This window comes from Hyperoodon ampullatus, assembly GCF_949752795.1.
Source record: "Hyperoodon ampullatus genome assembly, chromosome: 3".
Lineage (NCBI taxonomy): Eukaryota > Metazoa > Chordata > Mammalia > Artiodactyla > Ziphiidae > Hyperoodon > Hyperoodon ampullatus.
The window spans coordinates 68,474,212-68,496,486 of record NC_136916.1 but is presented as its reverse complement, the minus strand read 5'-3'; positions in this window follow the sequence as shown (position 1 = coordinate 68,496,486).

The window sequence follows — 22,275 nt, the reverse complement described above, 5'->3', positions numbered from 1 at the left end:
CTCACATGATCTGTTATCAAAAGCAGCATTCCAGGACAACTTTGTTCTCTTATGAGAGAGAGAAACCAAATCCAGTCTTGCATCAGCCTACTCTTAATAAAATCCATTTACCTAACTAAATTTAATCCAACCTTAGAAAATCCTAACCACATACAAAATTCTTTTCTCAATGTTCCTCTTCCACAAGCCTTCTGCAGCTTTCTCTAGCCATACTTTGTCCTTTATTCTTTCCCCATTCAGAAATAGCCAGCTCTAGGACAAAATCACACTTTTCCCTTTAACAAAATATATTTCCATTCCTCATACCTTCTTTTCTAAAAACAAACATCCTACTTTCCTTAAGGAACCATGAACTGTCTTTTACATTAGCATTCTGTAGATTTGGTAGAGAACGTCTCAAGGTGGCACCAAACAGCTTTAGTTTCTCGCTCACAAGAAGACAAGAGTAGGTAAATTTAGACTTGTTTAGCAATTAATGTTCCAATATTTTATCTTATTTGAAATGGCCTGGATATTTAATTAATTCTTACCATTTAACTTAACTTAGTTTCAGATTTACCAAAATTTGGAGAGACTATTTTAGATGGAAGTTTCCAAAACATAATTATTCCTATAGAATTTACCAGAAGGTTTTTATCCCAGTTATATTTACTTAAAAAATTAATCATATCAGGTTATTTTCCCTGTTGACAGATTTTATAACAGAAACAATATACACTTATTGACTTCTAGTAACCCTAGATACAGTGAAAGTATTGCACTTAGTGTTGATGACTCTAAAGACAGGTCTGTATTAATTAAACCCACAAGTTTAAACCAGACAAACCACTTTCTACAGAACCAGAGATCTCATAGTTTTCCTGCTTGAATTTAAAATGGCCCATTTTTTTCCCTCAGTCTGGGGGACTACAGATGAATCAGGTAGTTCCTGAGAGCCCTGGCAGAATAGTGTATTGCAAGAGCAGAGGAAGGAAAAATGCAAGCTCTTGTCTTTTCTTTTTGTTCTTTAAAATCCCACTACATAACCCAAGGCTGGAGTCTCAGGCAATGTGGGCTGGGTTTGTATTTCAAGGTTCAAGTGCTCCACCATGCCCACAATGTCAGTAGAGACTTGCAGGAGCAGTTGGACAGACAAAACTACATCACGAACAAAGATACAAATCACAAAACTTAAAGGCACAAACAAGGAGTTTTCAACGTAAAGGGGACGGGAATGCAGGTGTAGGGATCAAGGGAGAGGTAAAGGGAGGGGAGAGAGAAAAGACTGAAAAAGAGAAAGAGACAGAAAGAGGGAGATTTCAGTTTCAACCCACCCCTGCAGGTGTCTATTCAGGCACCAAACTGTGCACTTCCACAAAGGGCCAGTGAAGGAGGGAACACCCTGTCCACTGTCCACCGGGGCAGTCAAGCCTGGAAAGCAGCCAGTTGTATGTCGTCTGTGGGTCCCCAACCCACAGGTGTGACTCTCACCCATACATACAATAGTATATAGAAATCTGCCACTTCAGTCTATTCCCAACGGGAGTTCTCTTGGTGGCAGGAAAATAAAGGTGAGAATATTGGGACCATCAGACTTCCAGCCACTACACGATATGAGGTTTGAACCTCTATCACTCTCAAAGATCTCTGGTCAGAGAGAAACCGCTGGACCAAGGTGTGAGCTGTGAGGCGAGCCTCTCCCACCTTTGCTTGTCACCTGCCAAGGTGAGCCATTGTCAGCCAGAGGGAGCAGGTCTCACAAGCTGAGAGGAGTGATGCTGTAGCTGCCTGATATCCACTCTCTTGGAAGGATAGGACAGAAGTAAGAGAGGACAGAGAGAGAAGTAGAGAGGTTTCAGGAGAGGGAAAGGGACAAAGGGGAAAGAGAAAGTGGTGAGGGAAAAGGGACAAGGGGAGGGGGAAAGCATTGCCTGAATGAGGGTACTGAGGCCCCCAGGGGCCAAGAAGGCAGACTTACCAAACTTGCTGATTCTGAAACAAGAGGTTTAGGCGGCCACTTGTCACGCACTGGGAAGCGGCATTCAGTGGTCCTGGAAGTGCCCAGATCCTCTCCCGGGAAGGGGACAATAGTCCCTTCGTGGTGTCGCCACAAAGTATGTCACCAATCAGTGTTCTTGACCTCCTTAACCAATAGAAATGGATCAGAGGCCAGGCAAGAAATTCAGGCAAGTCTCTATTGGGACTCCTGCTGCAGCAGGGGGAAGTGAGAACAAACAACATGTTCCCTTGCTTGCTCACTCCGAGGGGCGTGAGCTGGCTCCTTATAAGGAGTGAGGGTGGGGGTGTGTCCAGGGGTCAGGCCGGAGGGGTGGCTTAGGAGGTTTGCCCACCCCTTAGGTGGTGGTCTGCAGGGGGCATGCTCAGTACGCTGCTTTTGCTCCCAACCCTCTGCTTTTGCTCCAGGCTCTTCAAAAGTGGCAGCTGGGTTTTTAGGTCTCTTTGTATCTTTTGTCTAGAATTTGCCCTAACTGCACATGCATGCAGCTGTTTTTTGTCCCATATACTTTCCTTGTATTTTGTTGCTTGAGGAGAAGTATGTCCAGGTGCAAGCATTGCAGGACTGTTACCAAGTCCAAGCTCGCTCTGCTCACCACATGACAGGCCAATAAATCAGAGATGAGGTATTGAGGCAAGGAATACGACTTTATTTGGAAAGCGGGCAGACTGAGAAGATGGTGGACTAGTGTCCCCCAAAAACATCTTATCAGGATCTGGATGCCAGTTTCTTTTATAGAGTCAGAGAGGTAAGTAAAGTAAAAAAGGCAAAATAGAAAGAGAGTGGCAGTGAGGAAGTAAAGTTAAAAGGGCCATCAGTCTTGCAAATCATCTCCTTGGAATGACCAGCCTTGATGAGAAGATGTGTTCATTTCAGCCATTTACAAGTGGGCAGGGTCAGATTGTCTCCCTGAGAGCTAAACAGAGGTACTTTAGTTCAACATTCAGGCAGAGGGGCTGGGTTCCCTGAGTCAGGGCATTATGCATAATTACAACAACAAAAACAACAAAAAGCCAAGGTTAAAGTCAAGGAAACAGATCCAACATGGAGTCTGATTTACTTCTTCCTTGTTACGATTCCCCACTGTCAATGTCCATTCCACGATGTTGTGGAGAAAGGAGTGACAACTGTTCTAACTGCTCCATCAGATAGATCTTTCTGGGAGCATCCGCCATCAGTGCCAGTGTTCCAAATGTTGAGATTTGTCTTTTGTTCCTCTTTGGAAGTGTCTACTTTACACCTGTTGACTTAAAAAAAATCACACCCTGAAAGTTGAGAGCTATTGGGAATTTTGAGGGTTTCAAGTCCATGAGGCCACATCTGAAGTTAAGGAAATTAGCGTTTTTCTATGTATGGGAAGATGCAAGGCTCTGGGCTCACTGAAATTATTCCTTTGATATGCACCATAGCTATCTGGGGCCTGTATCCTGGATTTTCATATCCTGAGTATCCTCAGGGCTCATCATAAGGAGTGGCTCCAGTCTGATGGCTGCTAGATGGCAGGTATCCTCCTTCCTGAGTTTCTTCAGGGTTCACTGGCTCACACTGGAGGGCTGCAATCGCTGGTGACTGATCCTCTCCTCTTGGTCAGGAATTTGACTAATATTTGGGAGACATTTCATGATCAAATTTTGTCCCACAGTGCTGGGATGCTCATACCAGGTCAGGTGAAAATTCTTGATATGCCACTCCAGGTTCTAATTTTAGGATCAGACCCTACTGATAATTAAACATTCTTTAGATCCTCTGTCTAATTATGATCCAAGAGACATTTTCCCTTATTGCTTCTTCCCATACCTAGAATCACACTATTACAATTATTTTATGTTATAAATGTGATCTATTTCCTTAAGATGTTTAGCCATAGAAGTTTTGTTGGAGGCCTAGTTACACACTGGGTGCTGTAAGAGACAACAACCTTATAAAATAGATGGGATATAAGTAATGCAGCTAGTAACATTGACAAAGACATACTGCAGCAGTGAGACACAAAGCGCAAACAATTTGGAAACAAAGAACAAATTAAAACAATGATTAGCATAATATCAAAACCACAGGAGAGCCAGCTAGAGACGCCAAATTCTGTCAGGATCAGGTAGAGAGAAAAAGACAAATGTTTCATCTTTGTTCACAAAGACATACTTTATCAACTTCTTGTAGGTCATAGCATAAGAGAAAAGTTTTTTCTCAAAAACAAAGGTTAGAATTAGTATATTTCACAAAGTTGTAAAGGTATACACCACATTCATCAGTTCTTTCAGTCCCATGTAATTAATTCCTGTTGATCTGGATGAAATAATCAGGTTTTCCATTAGTTTTGTCATTTGTCACCTAGTCCAGTGACATTGTCTAAAGTCTATCAGAAACTTATATTTGTTAAAAAGTTCCTTTTATGAGTCTTCCTGAAAATCTTCATTTTGTAAATGCATCAGGACAAAACTTAAAATAGCATGGTTAAAGATTTGAGTACAATGCAATTAACAGGAAACTTGGATATTTCTGTGACATATAACATTTTAGAATAACTAGAATTATGATTGATAACATATCAGGATGTTAGTGATTCCATATAAATTTTGGAATATCTATATTAATGACATTTATCCATACACTATAACCTAAGGTTCATCTCCAATCACCTGACAATGTTTTTGAAATAATTTAACATACCAAATAAACTTAGTTTGACATTCCTCTCTGAGATGTCTCAGAGATGTTCTTTTGAAGTATCCCAGAGTCAGCTGGAGGCTAAAAAGCTTTAGTCAGATTTTGATATTTGGGAAGTTTGTTAAAAATATCAAAAATGTTTTAAAACACAACAGGAACATAGGTCACTGTGAAACAATACTTATTCATTTAACCAAAGTCACAAAACAATTGAAAGAAAACAAATATGGATCACCTAAGGGCACAGAAACTCATACAATCTGTTATCAAAAAGGAGCACTTCCGAAACAGCCATGTGGGGGTTCGAGTCCCCATCAGGGTTTTGGCGGGATTTGAGTCCCGGCCATGTGGGTTTAGGTCCCATTCTGGGTTTAGGCTGAGTTCGAGTCCCAAACCATGGATTCAAGTCCAAATCTGAGGTGCACGGTTTCAGCTGGTGACCACGAAGTTACGGTGGTAAAGGAGGAAAATGTTGAGAGTTAGGTCTTGGTCCTTAAGAGACGCATGGGACGCCACGAGCCAGGTAACTAGGGAGGACGCTCTGCTGATGTCTGCTCATTTTTGACCAGTGGGTCGACCCCATATGTTTATGCACATCCAACAGCAGTTCCAGGACAGAACTGTTAATCTCTATATACTCTTCTTGACTCTGAGGTTTTTCTCCTACATTCTTACATCCTTGTTCATTCCTACTCTATTTCTTTCTTCTGTTAACCCTAGAAGACATGTGTGACTACCAAGGTGTACTTTTCATTGCTTTTACTCTCCTCCCTCTGACCCTTACAAATGCTGACCCTTTATTCCCAAGTTACAGCTAAACCAACTCCCACTCATTGTCAACACTACTGGGGATGTCTCCTGTGCCGTTTCTTTGCGACAACTTTTGGGGCACTAACATCTCATTGGGAGACTACCTTGGAAGGGATACTATCTAAAATTGTTAAGTGCAAATCTTGACCAAACTGTGCGGTGGATTTTGACTTAACAATGGAATTTTGGATAGCTTGGGAGTTAGAGAGACTTCACCTCCATCACCTCAGGCTTGTCTGAAATGGGTCAGGCTGTATCAATCCCAACCAATACCCCTCTGGGCCATATACTCTGGGATTGGGAATGATTTAGACAACAGGAATTAAAAGGAAAAAACTTAGTAGGTTATGTAATCAGGTTTGGCCACAATATGAGTTAGGAAATTTAAAATGGAGTGAAATACCCTATGTTCAAATTTTCATGCCCTATATCTAGGCAATGGAACACAAAAGGAATTTAAGGCGTGTGTAGCTTGGGGGGATAACTCTAGGAAGGATACAGAGGACATTTTAACTGGCCCACCCTACAGGGCCATGGATCCTAGATGAATGTGGATCCCTCCTCCCCCGAGGTACAGGCCCTTTTGGCTATGCATTTCATAGCCCAGTCTGCTCCAGAAATCAGGTGCAAAATTCAGAAAACAACTGCTGGTCCTCAGACTCCAGTGAATGATTTGTTCCAATTGGCTCATTTGGTTTTCGTTAATAGGGATACGGCCAAAAAGGCTGAATGCACCCAGAGAAATATGCAAAAGGCCCAAATGATTGCAGTGACTTTGTCCACTCAGAGACCACCAGAGGGGAAGCTGGCTTTTCTGGGCCAATCTGGCCATGGCTGACAACAAGGCCCACGTGTACACATACAAGGCCAGTGTACCCTGTGTGGACAAAAGGGACACTGGAGGGAGGACTGTGATCGATGTGCCCTTTTCAAACAGCCATCACATTGGAAGAGGGAATGCCCCAGATGCCAGAGAGTGATGGGAGCCCCTCGGCCACTGATGGTTTTGCAATCAGAAAAATGATGTTGTCCAAGGCTGAAAGTGGCTCTGCCTAGAGATACTATCTACATAACTAATGTCAAGCCTCGGGTGGTCATTAATGTGGTGGGCCACTGGTAGAATTTCTTATAGACACTGGTGCAACCTTCTTGGTCTTAACCCAAAGGATTGGAAACCTTAGCAATCATAAGAAATATGTAATGGGGTTGTTAGGGAAGAGACAGGGGTGCAATTTCCTAGAACACCTTTTGTGCAAGATCATTGGCCAGCTGTTTTTATATTCCTTTCTGTTTGTGCATGACTGTCCCATCCCTTTAATAAGAAGAGATTTATTAACTAAGTGAGGGGCCACTCTGGTTCTCGAAGGGCAAGGGAACCACCCTCATCACCAATTGGTTCTAACAAAAAGCAAAAAGGAACAGATAAAATCTGAAGCTCAAATAGAAGCCTTAGTAGACCCTGGAATGTGGAATATTGAAGTTCCAGGCTTGGCCAAAGATATCCAGCCGGTGATTATTGAGTAAAAAGTGTTATATAGTGTCTAAATATAAGGTACAAATTTCTTAAACCTAGGGAAGATCCTCAAAAATGTTTGTAAGTAGATTACCAAAATAGGAGGCCACCGGTCTGACTAAACTGACCATAGCTGATATTCAGAGCCTGATAGGAATTTTGAAAGAGGTCTTCTCCCCTAAGCTAAATGAGGAAAAGTAAAACTTTCCAACATAGGTGAATGGGTATGTCAGTCCTCCAATATCACTGAGGTAACCACCCAATTCTTTGAAAAACAAAACAAAACTGTCCTTGTTTTACAAAGATAGTCTTTACAGGACCAGAGTTGTGGCTCCAAAAAATAATCCAAAGCCCACCAATCCTTTTACCGCTCCCCAAACCTTCCCTATTTATCTTAAGAGGCTTGTAAGTATTAAAGGGGAAACAAAGTCATCCTAGGAGGAACTTGCCTGTACCTTTGAGATACAAATATCCTATCTGGCCTTCTAAGAAACCCTTATCTCTGCCATCTTTTTAAATGCAAATTTAAAAATAGAGGGTAAAGTAATTTAGAACTTGACTTGTCAAGGATAAATAGAAATCCTAAGTGTCTTTTCTATAAGCACTAGTAAAAAGGGTTTAACCATCTAGATTGGTGACCTTGATTTGTTCCATCTGCCAGAAGCCCAATTTGAATCCAGCCACTTGTAACTGATGGATTTTATGTTGTACCTGACTCAGGACTGAAATTTTGGAATGGGAACAATGAGACCTCTGTGTTTGTATATTCATATGTATCTATATGTGTGTTGTAGATGTATGGTATTGCCAAAAATTAATTCATAGAAGAGCTCTACTTAATTGGCCTTTAAAAAAATCAAACGCTTATGTAAATACTCAGAAGTAAAAAATAATCTGGCCAGAATGAATTTCAGGTTCATGTCATCTGGAAAATATTCAGTACTAAACTGATATCTGGTACTGAAGGTGGCTTAAACTTGTTGGTTTAATATAGACATGTCTTTAGAGTCATCAATGTTGAGTATAATACTTCTGTTGTACCTAGCTTTACTAGAGGTCAAATAAAACCTTATTCTATCTGTTATAAATCTGTCAACAAGAAAAGTAACTCAATGTGAAAAAAGAACTTTTAAGGAAAGTAAGATGTATGTTTTCAGTAAAAGAAGGTGGGAGGAATGAGAATGAAAAATACTGAAAACAATAATACATGATCAGGATTTTCTAAGATTGGACTGAATTTAGTTGGGTAAATGGATTTGGTTTCTTCCTCCAAAGCATTCTTGAAATGCTGCTTTTGACAACAGACTGTGTGAGTGCCTTTGCATTTAAGTGATCTGTATTTGCTTTTGAGATCTTTTGTAACTTTGGTTAAGGAATAAGTATTGTCTCACAGTCACCTATGATCTTATTTGACCAACTGTTTCAAAACTTTTTGACAAACTTCCCAAATATCAAATTTTAATTAAGTTTCTTTTGATTTCCAGCTAACTTTGTGATAATTTAGAGGTCCCCTGAGGTGTCTTAAAGAAAAATATTTAACCAAGATTACTTGGTATGTTAAGTTAAATGTAATCATTCATAATTCTGGTTATTGTAACTAAGTTTCTTTATTGATTACACTGTAATCAAATGTTTAACCATGCCTTTTAAGTCTTTTGTCATTTATAGATATTTTTGTACTCTGATGCTGTTACAAAAAGTGCTTCCTCATCAAGGACATTCATAGAAAGGCTATGGAAACAGTTACAACGGTTCCACACCAAGATGATGGCTATGCAAGGATTCCAGTCCATACTAATATAAAACAAGGTGTCCTACCCCTGGAACCCCTAGATCAGGCACCCAGAGATTTTTACTCCCTGACAGGCAGGGTTGACACCCCTACTCAGTCTTGAAGCAGTTACAGAAGACCATCACCCTTCTGCTTCCCATAAGAATATGGGAGTAAAATCTCTGAGGCGGGAATGAAACAGGAGGGAAGGGGACAGGGCACAACATTTGAAAGAATGACATAGTCTGAGGACATGACATAAACTGATTAGAACCAAATGGGTCCAACATGGCAAACAAGTCAACTTCCACTAGACCTTGAGCCTCAGTATACGCTCACTGTAACACATCAGCAAGCTAAATGACACAACCACAGGCCCCAAGATAGTTCCAACACTGACCAAAAGGATCAAAAAGTGGGCGGTGGCCCAATTCCTGGAAATCCCCACCCCTTCCTGAAATAGCTGGAATAGTCCTCCTGCTCATTAGCCTATGAAATTACCCACCCCTATAAAAACTGACAACCCCATACCCTGGTACATTTCTCACCCACAGAGATGGCCCACACTCTGTCTGTGGAGTGTGTTTCTTTCTACATAAATCCACTTCTTACCTATCACTTTGTCTCTCACTGAATTCTTTCTGCAATCAAGAACCTGAGCTTCATTAAGTCCTGAAATCAGGTGTGTGATCTCAATTGGAAGACTGTGGGTTTTGGCCAGGTTCGAGTCCCAGCCATGTGGGTTCAAGTCCCAGTCAGGGTTTAGGCTGGGTTTGTGTCCCAGCACATGGGCTCAAGTCCCAGTCTGAGGTGCACAGTTTCACTTCTAACAGAGAGAGATCAAATTCTAGTCTTGTATTAGAATCCATTTACTCAGTTAAATTCAATCTAAATTTAGTTAATCCTGACCATGTACAAAACTTTCTCAGTAAACTGTAATTCCATTCCTTATACCTTCTTAACTGAAAACACATTCTACCATACTGAAATATTTTATTATTTTCAGTAACTTTAATTACATATTTAAATTAGAATCTCTGACTCTTAAGAACCTTAATTTCTAATGAAAACCAAGAGGCAAGTAATAGTTACCAAAATCTGGAGAAACTATTTTAGATGATTTTTAGAATATAATCATTCTTATAGTGTTTACCTAAAAGCTCTTATTGTTGCCAAAATCTTGGCTCTCTGTGCACCAATGCCAAACAGAAATACAGAGACAGAATTATGGAGGAGAAATTAAGAGTGGCTTTATTTCTTTGCCAGGCAGAGAGAGAACACAGCAGGCTAGCGCCTCAAGAACTGTGAGCCCCTCACTGGGGAATAGGGATAGGTTATGTAGTCAGTGGTAGTGCTCAGAGGTATGTGATAAGGGTCAAGGCAGTAACAGTCTTTCATTCTTCTTCTGCAAAATTTCAAAAGGGTGGGGTTGCTGACCAGATTAGGGTGTGTGCAGGGTCTCTGGTGGTCTTGGGTCTCCTAATCTTGATGAGCTTCTCTGGTCCCTTTAATCTTTCCTCAGATGTTTTCATGGCTGCTCCTCCCTTGATTAGTAACTGTTTGAATCTGCCCTTTGGAACTCAGGGAAGGTCATGGAGGCTGGAGCCTTACCTACAACAAACTGGGGACAAAAAGGCCTCCCTGCCCGGGAGCCCCACAGGGCCCTGCTTGGCATCATTATCTTGTTTACATTGACTTTATTTTTTTTAAGTTATTTATTTTTTTTATTTGTTTTTGGCTGTGTTGGGTCTTCGTTGCTGCACACGGGCTTTTCTCTAGTTGTGAGCAGGGGCTACTCTTCATTGTGGTGCACGGGCTTCTCATTGCAGTGGCTTCTCTTGTTGAGGAGAATGGACTCTAGGTGTATGGACTTCAATAGTTGTGGCACGTGGGTTCAGTAATTGTGGCACATGGGCTCTAGAGTGCAGGCTCAGTGGTTGTGGCACACAGGCTTAGTCACTCTGCGGCATGTGAGATCTTCCCAGACCAGGGGTCAAACCCATGTTCCCTGCATTGGCAGGTGGATTCTTAACCACTGTGCCACCAGGGAAGCCCTACATTGACTTCAAAGTTTCATCAGATCAAGTTATTTTCTTGCTGACAAATTTGCAATGGATATAACAAGATTTAATTTAACTTCTATTAAACCTAGGTGCAGTGAAAGTACTATACTTAATGTTGATGGCTCTAAAGACATGTCTATATTAATTAGATCAACAAACTTAAACATTAATGCAGGTATTAATTTAATACTAAATATGTCCCAGTTCACGTGAACCTGAAACTCATTTAGCTTAATTTCTCTTGTATTTAGAATTGTTTGGTTTGCAAGCACTTACTTTTCTTTTCTTTTCTTTTTTCTTTACTCAGCATGATTTTTTTTAACATCTTTATTGGAGTATAGCTGCTTTACAATGGTGTGTTAATTTCTGCTTTATAACAAAGTGAATCAGTTATACATATACATATGTTCTCCCATATCTCTTCCTTCTTGTGTCTCCCTCCCTCCCACCCTCCCTATCCCACCTCTCTAGGTGGTCACAAAGCACTGAGCTGATCTCCCTGTGCTATGCGGCTGCTTCCCACTAGCTATCTATTTTATGTTTGGTAGTGTATATATGTCCATGCCACTCTCTCACTTTGTCACAGCTTACCCTTCCCCCTCCCCATATCCTCAAGTCCATTCTCTAGTAGGTCTGTATCTTTATTCCCATCTTGCCCCTAGGTTCTTCATGACCTTTTTTTTCCCTTAGATTCCATATATATGTGTTAGCATATGGTATTTGTTTTTCTCTTTCTGACTTACTTCACTCTGTATGACAGACTCTAGGTCCATCCACCTCACTACAAATAACTCAATTTCTACCATTGCACCAAAAAGAATAAAATATCTAGTAATAAACCTACCTAAGGAGACAAAAGACCTGTATGCAGAAAATTATAAGACACTGATGAAAGAAATTAAAGATGATACAAATAGATGGAGAGATATACCATGTTCTTGGATTGGAAGAATCAACATTGTGAAAATGACTCTACTACCCATAGCAATCTACATATTTAATGCAATCCCTATCAAACTACCACTGGCATTTTTCACAGAACTAGAACAAAAAATTTCACAATTTGTATGGAAACACAAAAGACCCCGAATAGCCAAAGCAATCTTGAGAATGAAAAATGGAGCTGGAGGAATTAGGCTCCCTGACTTCAGACTATACTACAAAGCTACAGTAATCAAGACAGTATGGTACTGACACAAAAACAGAAATATAGATTAATGGAACAGGATAAAAAGCCCAGAGATAAACCCACACACATATGGTCACCTTATCTTTGATAAACGAGGCAAGAATATACAGTGGAGAAAAGACAGCCTCTTCAAAAAGTGGTGCTGGGAAAGCTGGACAGGTACAGGTAAAAGTATGAAATTAGAACACTTACTTTCCTTTAAGCCAATTAAATAGAGCTCATTTAGAGATTAACCTCAGCAATGTTATCCAAAGACAAAGACACATACAAACACACTAACAGAGAGACATCATAGTTCTCATTTCAAGATTTCAGCCCTGAGTCAGGTACAGCAATATAAAACGCATCAGTTTACAAAAGAGGTTGGATTAAAGTTGGGTTTCTGGCAGATGGAAAAAATCAAGCTCACTTGTCTAGAGGGCTAAACCCTTTTTACTAATATTTATGGAAAACAAGTCAAGTTCTAAAATACTGTACCCTCTTTTTCAAAATTTGCATTTTAAAAAGATGGTAGAGAAAGCGTTCCTGAGAAGACCAGATAGGACATTTGCATCTCAAAGATACAGGTAAGTTTCTCCTAGGATGACTTTATTTCCCCTTTGTTTAATATTTAGAAGCTTCTTAAGATAAATACGGAAGGTTTTGGGAGTGGTAAAAGGATATGTGGGCTTTAGATTATTTTTGGAGCCACACTTCTGGTCCTGTAAAGATATATTTGTAAAACAAGTGACAGTTTTATTTTTCTGATTCCCCAGGCTTTTGATTATAGGAGAAAGTCCTGGACATAAGTGAACCTCAGTCCATTTTCCCAATTTGTGGCAATAAAGATCTCATTGTAAGAGACCAATTTTTAGGCCAGGTTTCTTTGGTATTGGATCACATCTGTAGGTCGACCAGTCATTTAAAATTTCCAAAGGGGCTCGCAGTTGGGGGTGGAACTTTAGAGGAAGTGCTTCCCATTTTAGTTCAAGCAGTTAGTACCAGATATCTGCGCACTCAAACCAAAGTAACCAAACCTAAACCTCACCAGCCGGCAGTCACACTCAAAGTAAAACATATGGCAAAGAGATGCCCAGAAATCAAAAGCCAAATGGCAAAAATGCCCCAAAAGTGACCTCCCAGTCCCACTAGAACTGTGACCTTTGTCCAAAGTGTTGCCTTGCAAATGGAATTGAAGTTCCCCAAATGGACAAGATCAAAAAGGTGCCTGTGGGACCCTGATGTCAAGCCCTTCTGGCAAAAAATTACTTGAGCATTTAATTACAAAGAAGATCTTGTCCCCCAAAGGGGGATTGGACACTATGGCATATATAAAAAGCTGTTTCAGAGTGAGGTCTCCTTGTTGGCATTCTAGAGGTTGTAAGAATGAACGGTTTTGTGCGTCTCCACAGACTCCCGTGACCAAGATAGACTGAGATGTTTTCTTTGTCACCTTGGTGTTTACCACAGAATATGTGGCACCCATATCTATTAGAAAGTCAATCAACTTGTTCCCCACTGTCGAAGTTATCGGGGGCTCCTGAGGCAAAATCAGAATTGGACACCTCAAGTCCAAGGGAGTCCCCTGGCCTCTTATAGGATATCGGCCCAAGGGAAATTGCCCTGCTGTGGAAATGGCTCCTGGTCCCAATTGGGTGCCCTGTTAGGTCTTAGATGGTGATGCTAAACTAGATCCCTGTGCCCCGGGTTTACCATAGAAACTTCTATTTGATCCCCCTGGGTAGGGGAAACAGGAGGCAGTGAATATGTTGGTGGCATGGGGGGTGGGGCAGTTACAACAACTGCCAGTGCAGCCTGCTCAGCCACTGGGGAGCTGGATAGGTTGGGGAGGTGGGTTTTAAGTTTTAAAATAACATGTCCCCACTCTCATTTCTCCCTCTTTCACTTGTAGAATGGGTTTCCCCTTGGGTTTCCTTTCAGACCATTGCACCATAAGGTGGCAGTCCTCTGACTCGTTTTTCTCCTGATGAGATAGCATATATGCTTCTACATATGGAATCTCATCTCTTTTCCCTTCTCTTTTGCAGTACACTTCTAACTGTGAGATCGTATAATAACTGAGGGAGCCATTCAGGGGCCATTGCTCTTCTGATCCTAACACATATTGGTTCCACACCCTATTAAAATAGTATATCATGTCTTTCTTAGTCATAGGCTCATGGCTATGTTTTGCCCATTTATCTAATATATGCCCAAAGAGCTCTCCTTTGGGATAGATGTAGTATTTCCCATTTTTACAAGTTTGATAACACCAAAACAAAGAAAATGCAAAAAATTCCAACACAAAAGGCACAAATTCTAGCACCGATGCACACAAAACCAAGACCAAAACCAATGAACTAGTTCCCAAATCAGGTGACTTACCCTACAAAACGAGTGAACTAGCTCCCAATGAACTGGTTCCCAAAATCAGGTAGAGTCCAACAACAATTCCCTTCTCCAACAGAGCACCCCAACCAAATTGGCTTGTTCCATAAAGGAAAAGCCCACATTGAGGGGGGATATGTTCCCAGTGTGCATGCCAGAGTGACTTGCCCTCCAAAATCAAATTGAGTCTGACTCGTAGAAGTTTGTTGATTCCTTGCTTCAACTGCCAAGTGCTGGGGGAGCTGGTGCCACTTCAGGGAATTTTGAAGGGAAGATCCTCAGGACAAATTGTCCTGGCAGCTGCTAGGGTCTTGCCCCAATATTCCCAGACTGGGGCCGGCTAGCCATGAGCAGCAAGGCTCCTGGCTGGCTAAGCCATATTTTTTACTGAGTCCAAGCTCGCTCTGCTCGCCTCATGACAGGCCAATAAATCAGAGATGAGGTGTTGAGGCAAGGAATATGACTGTATTCAGAAAACCAGCAGACCAAGAAGATGGCGGACTAATATCTCAAAATAACCATCTTATCGGGGTTTGGGTGCCAATTTCTTTTATAGAATCAGAGAGGGAAGTAAAGTAAAAAGGCAAAATAGGGAGAGGCAGTGAGGAAATAGAGTAAAAATGGCCATCAATCTTGCGAGACATCTCCTTGGAATGGCCAGCCTTGGTGAGGGGATGTGTTAATTTCAGTCATTTACAGGTGGGCAGGGTCAGATTGTCTCCCTGGGAGCTGAACAGAAGCACTTTAGTTTAACGTTCAAGCAGAGGCCCTGGGTTCCTTGATTCAGGCCATTATGTATGATTATAATTAAAAAAGCAATGAAAATTAAAGGTTAAAGTTAAAGAAACAGATCCAATGTGGAGTCTGATTTAGCTCTTCCCTGTTATGGCATTGCAGCAAAAGGTGCCAGGTCCCAGCCTGTCTCCAGGGGTAGCAAGCCATAGTCCTCTTGCCTACTGCATACCTTGCTCTCATTCTGGCAGTCATCTTCATGCTCCTAGAATCTGAGATATATTGTGGTCCACACCGTGGAGACCAATAGCCCAGTGTTAATTCAGAGGGACAAGTAAAGAAATACCTCACCCCTGCACCGCTCCATCATGATGTTTGCCAAAGTTAACCTATTGTTAAGTATTGAAAGAATCAAGAAATACCAGATATAATTGTCATAAAAATATAATTTATAAATTTAACACATTTTTACAACTACACTGAGATATTGTTGGAGACTCCAGAAATTTCAGATCTTTTCTTGGTTAATGGCATATAAATAAAGAACTTGGTTATGGGCCAGTCTACAAGAACTCCTTATTGTTTCGCTTGTTTTCTTCTTTTTTATTCTTATGATAAAATGTTTCTACAGTTTTGGGGCAACCTATACTGTACTCTATAAAAGTAGCACTATTATTCAGGCCACTCAAATATTCCAAATAATTTAGTTCAAAATTGATGTCAAGATATCAAAGCTTCCAATATATACCTCAATTAAAAAGATATCAAAGGGTGAATTGTAATACAGTGGGTTTTTTTTTCCAGCTTTACTGTAACATAATTAACACTTAACATTGTGCAAGTTTAAGGTATACAATGTGATGATTTGGTATATGTATATATTGTGAAATGGTGACCACAATAAGATTAGCAAACACATAACATTACCTAAATACTTATCATTTGTGTGTGTGTGTTGACCAAACCAAGCAGGACCCTGTGGGGCATTCCCAAGTAAAAAAGCCTTTTCGTGTCCTCCATTTTCTGTTTTTAGGAAAAAGGTTTCAGCATCCTAGACCATCCCTGAGTTCCAAAGGACAGAATCAAACAGTTACTAATGTTTATCAATATAATTAATACTCTCAAAGAACCAACTAGATGCTGATTTTTTATTATAACTTTGCTTTATGACCTTTTATTCAATATTTTATTTATCTGACTTTATTTATTGCTTTTCTGTTGGTTTTTAACTCTTGAGATGGACACTTAGAAAATTGATTTCAGGCTTCCTTCCTTTCTAATATTTAATTTTAATGGTATGAATTTCTCTGAAAGCTCTGCATTAGCATTTTTTAAACAACTTTATTGCAGTATAATTGCTTTACATTGCTGTGTTAGTTTCTGCTGTATAACAAAGTGAATCACCTATATGTATACTTATATCCCCATATACCCTCCCTCTTGCATCTCCCTCCCACCCTCCATATCCCACCCTCTAGGTGGTCACAAAGTACCAAGCTGATCTCCCTGTGCTATGCAGCTGCTTCTCACTAGCTATCTGTTTTACATTTGGTAGTGAATATATGTCAATGCCACTCTCTCATTTCGTCCCAGTTTACCCTTCCCCCTCCCCATGTCCTTAGTCTGTTCTGTATGTCTGCATATTTACTCGTGTCCTGCCCATAGGTTCTTCAGAACAATTTTTCTTTTAAATTCCATATATATGTGTTAGCATATGGTATTTGTTTTTCTCTTTCTGACTTACTTCACTCTGTATGACAGATTCTAGGCCCACCTCACTACAAATAACTGAATTTCATCTCTTTGTATGGCTGAGTAATATTCCATTGTATATATGTGCCATATCTTCTTTATCCATTCATCTGTTGATGGACACTTAGGTTGCGTCCATGTCCTGGCTATTGTAAATAGTGCTGAAATGAACATTGTGGTACATGACTCTTTATGAATTATGGTTTTCTTAGGGTATATGCCCAGTAATATATTACTGAGTCATACGGTAGTACTATTTTTAGACCATACTGTTCTCCATAGTGGCTGTAACAATTTACATTCCCACCAACAGTGTAGGAGGGGTCCATTTTCTACACACCCTCTCCAGCATTAATTGTTTGTAGATTTTTTGATGATGGCCATTCTGACTGGTGTGAGGTGATACCTCATTGTAGTTTTAATTTACATTTCTTTAATGATTAGTGATGTTGAGCATTCTTTCATGTGTTTCGTGGCAATCTGTATATCTTCTGTGGAGAAATGTCTGTTGAGGACTTCTGCCCATTTTAGGATTAGGTTGTTTGTTATTTTGATATTGAGCTGCATGAGCTGCTTCTACATTTTGGAGATTAATTCTTTGTCAGTTGCTTCATTTGCAAATATTTTCTTCCATTTTGAGGATTGTCTTTTCATCTTGTTCATGGTCTCCTTTGCTGTGCAAAATCTTTTAAGTTTCAATAGGTCCCATTTGTTATTTTTGTTTTTATTTCCAATTCTCTAGGAGGTGGGTCAAAAAGGATCTTGCTGTGATTTATGTCATAGAGTGTTCTGCCTAAGTTTTTCTCTAAGAGTTTTATAGTGTCTGGTCTTACATTTAGGTCTTTAATGCATTTTGAGTTTATTTTTGTATACAGTATTAGGGAGTGTCCTAATTTCATTCTTTTACATGTAGCTGTCCAGTTTTCCCAGCACCACTTTTTGAAGGGGCTGTCCTTTCTCCATTGTATATTCTTGCCTCCTTTATCAAAGATAAGGTGACCATATGTGTGTGGGTTTATCAGGGCTTTCTATCCTGTTCCACTGATCTGTTTATTTTTTTTGTGTGACAGTACCATACTGTCTTTATCACTGTAGCTTTGTAGTATAGTCTGAAGACCAGGAGCCTGATTCCTCCAGCTTCATTTTTCTTTCTTAAGATTGCTTTGGCTATTCAAGGTGTTTTGTGTTTCCATACAAATTGTGAAATTTTTTGTTCTAGTTCTGTGAAAAATGCCATAGGTAGTTTGATAGGGATTGCACTGAATCTGTAGATTTCTTTGGGTACTATAGTCATTTTCACAATATTGATTCTTCCAATCCAAGAATATGGTATATCTCACCAGCTGTTTGTATCGTCTTTAATTTATTTCAATAGTGTCTTATATTTTTCTGCATGAAGGTCTTTTGTCTCCTTAGGTAGGTTTTTTCCTAGGTATTTTATTCTTTTTATTGCAGTGGAAAATGGGAGTTTTTCCTTAATGTCTCTTTCAGATTTTTCATCATTAGTGCACAGGAATGCCGGAGATTTCTGTGCATTAATTTTGTATCCTGCTACTTTACCAAATTCATTGATTAGCTCTAGTAGTTTTCTGGTAGCCTTTTAGGATTCTCTATGTATAGTATCATGCCATCTGCAAAAAGTGACAGTTTGACTTCTTCTTTTCCGATTTGGATTCCTTTTATTTCTTTTTCTTCTCTGATTGCTGTGGCTAAGACATCCTAATCTATGTTGAATAATAGTAGTGAGAATCGGCAACCTTGTCTTGTTCCTGATCTTAGTGGAAATGGTTTCAGTTTTTCACCATTGAGGATGATGCTGGCTGTGGGTTTGTCCTATATGGTCCTTATTATGTTGAGGAAAGTTCCCTCTATGCCTACTATCTGGAGGGTTTTTATCATAAATGTGTATTGAATTCTGTTGGAAGCTTTCTGTGCATCTATTGAGATGATCATATGGTTTTTCTCCTTCAATTTATTAATATGGAGTGTCACATTGATTGATCTGCATATATTGAAGAATCCTTTAATTCCTGGGATAAACCTAACTTGATCACAGTGTATGATCCTTTTAATGTGCTGTTGGATTCTGTTTGTTAGTATGTTGTTGGGGATTTCTGCATCTATGTTGATCAGTGATATTGGCCTGTAGTTTTCTTTCCTTGTGACATCCTTGTCTGGTTTTGGTAGCAGAGTGATGGTGGCCTCGTAGAATGAGTTTGGGAGTGTTCCCCCCTCTGCTATATTTTGGAAGACTTTGAGAAGGATAGATGTTAGCTCTTCTCTAAATGTTTGATAGAATTTTCCTGTGAAGTCCCCGGGTCCTGGGCTTTTGTTTGTTGGAGGATTTTTTATCTCAAAGTCAATTTCAGTGCCTGTGATTGGTCTCCTCATATTTTCTATTTCTTCCTGGTTCAGTATCAGAAGGTTGTGCATTTCTAAGAATTTGTCCAGTTCTTCCAGGTTGTCCATTTTATTGGCATAGAGTTGCTTGTAGTAATCTCTCATGATGCTTTGTATTTCTGCAGTGTCAGTTGGTACTTCTCCTTTTTCATTTCTAATTCTATTGATTAGAGTCTTCTCCCTTTTTTTCTTGATAAGTCTGTCTAATGGTTTATCAATTTTATCTTCTCAAAGAACCAGCTATTAGTTTTATTGATCTTTGCTATCACTTCTTTTATTTCTTTTTCATTTATTTCTGATCTGATCTTTATGATTTCTTTACTTCTGCTAACTTTGGGGGTTTTTTTGTTCTTCTTCTTCTTTCTCTGATTGCTTTAAGTGTAAGGTTAGGTTTTTTATTTGAGATCTTTCTTGTTTCCTAAGGTAGGATTGTATTGCTATAAACTTCCCTCTTAGAACTGCTTTTGCTGCATCCCATAGGTTTTGGGTCATCGTTTTTTCATTGTTATTTGTTTCTAGGTATTTTTTTGTTTCTTCTTTGATTTCTTCAGTGATCTCTTGGTTATTATGTAGTGTGTTGTTTAGCTTCCATATGTTTGTATTTCTTACATAGTTTTTCCTGTAATTGATATCTAGTCTCATAGCGTTGTGTTCGGAAAAGATACTTGAAATGATTTCAATTGTCTTAAATTTACTAAGGCTTGATTTGTGACCCAAGATATGATCTATCCTGGAGAATGTTCCATGAGTACTTGAGAAGAATGTGTATTCTGTTGTTTTAGGATGGAATGTCCTATAAATATCAATTAAGTCCATCTTGTTTAATGTATCATTTAAAGCTTGTGTTTCCTTATTTATTTTCATTTTGGAGGATCTGTCCTTTGGTGAAAGTGGGGTGTTAAAGTCCCCTAGTATGTTTGTGTTACTGTTGATTTCCCCTTTTAAGGCTGTTAATATTTGCCTTATGTATTGAGGTGCTCCTATGTTGGGTGCATAAATATTTACCATCGTTATATCTTCTTCTTGGATTGATCCCTTGATCATTATATAGTGTCCTTCTTTGTCTCTTGTAATAGTCTTTGTTTTAAAGTCTATTTTGTCTGATATGAGAATTGCTACTCCAGCTTTCTTTTGATTTCCATTTGCATGGAATAGCTTTTTCCATCCCCTCACCTTCAGTCTGTAGGTGTCCCTAGGTTTGAAGTGGGTCTCTTGTAGACAGCATGTATACGGGTCTTCTTTTTGTATCCATTCAGCCAATCTATGTCTTTTGGTTGGAGCATTTGATCCAATTACATTTAAGGTAATTATTGATACGTATGTTCCTATTACCATTTTCCTAACTGTTTTGGGTTTATTATTGTAGGTCTTTTCCTTCTCTTGTGTTTCCTGCCCAGAGAAGTTCCTTTAGCATTTGTTGTAGAGGTTGTTTGTTGGTGCTGAATTCTCTTAGATTTTGCTTGTTTGTTAAGTTTTTAATTTCTCCATCGAAGCTGAATGAGACCCTTACTGGGTAGAGTAATCCTGGTTGTAGGTTTTTCCCTTTCATCACTTTAAATATGTCCTGCCACTCCCTTCTGGCTTGTAGAGTTTCTGCTGAGAAATCAGCTGTTCACATTATGGGGATTCCCTTTTATGTTATTTGTTGCTTTTCTCTTGCTGCTTTCAATATTTTTTCTTTGTGTTTAATTTTTGATAGTTTGATTAATATGTGTCTTTGCATTTTTCTTCCTGCATTTGTCCTATACGAGACTCTCTGTGGTTCCTGGACTTCACTGACTACTTCCGTTTCTATGTTAGGGATGTTTTCAACTATAATCTCCTCAAATATTTTATCAATCTCTTTCTTTTTCTCTTCGTCTTCTTGGACCCCTAAAATTTGAATGTTGGTGCATTTAATGTTGTCCCAGAAGTCTCTGAGACTGTCCTCAATTCTTTTCATTCTTCTTTCTTTCTTCTGAACTGAGGTAGTTATTTCCACTCTTTTATCTTCCAGGTCACTTATCCATTCTTCTGCCTCAGTTATTCTGCTATTGATTCCTTCTAGAGAATTTTTAATTTCATTTATTTTGTTGTTCATCATTGTTTGTTTGGTCTTTAGTTTTTCTAGGTCCCTGTTAAACATTTCTTGTATTTTCTCCATTCTATTGCCAAGATTTGGGGTCATTTTTTTTTCTTATTAACCCAGGAATTTAATTTTTAGGCAGTTATATAAATAGAAGTTCATACTTCAAGGTATAAAGATTACCACTGCAATCATATTAACAGTGTTGAAAACTATAAACAATCAAAAGTTTGGTATGATAAATTATGGCAAGTTAATATGATATAGTACTAGGCAGCAATTAAAAATAATAATATAGAAGAATATTTAATGCCATGAAAAACTTCACTATAAATTGTTAAGTGAAAAAAAGCAAGTTACTTCAAAATATAAATATAATTATATATATGTATGTATGGATTGATCATCTTTACTATCATTACTCTGAATTCTTTTTCAGGTAGACTGCCTATTTCCTTTTCTCTTGTTTCGTGTGGTGGGTTTTTACCTTGCTCCTTCATCTGCTGCATATTTCTCTGTCTTCTCATTTTGTTTAACTTACTGTGTTTGGTGTCTCCTTTTTGTTGGCTGCAAGTTCGTACTTCCCATTGTTTTTGGTGTCTGCTCCCATTGGGTGTGGTTGGTTCAGTGGGTTGTGTATGCTTCCTGGTGGAAGGGACTGGTGCCTGTGTTCTGGTGGATGAGGCTGTATCGTGTCTTTCTGGTGGGCAGGACCATGTCTGGTGGTGTGTTTTGGGGTGTCTGTGAACTTATTATGATTTTAGGCTGCCTCTCTGCTAATGGGTGGGTTGTGTTCCTGTCTTGCTAGTTGTTTGGCATGGGGTGTCCAACACTGTAGCTTGCTGGTCCTTGAGTGGAGCTGGGTCTTTGTGTTGAGATGGAGATCTCTGGGAGAGCTCTCAGCAATTGATATTACATGGGGCTGGAAGGTGTCTGGTGGTCCAATGTCC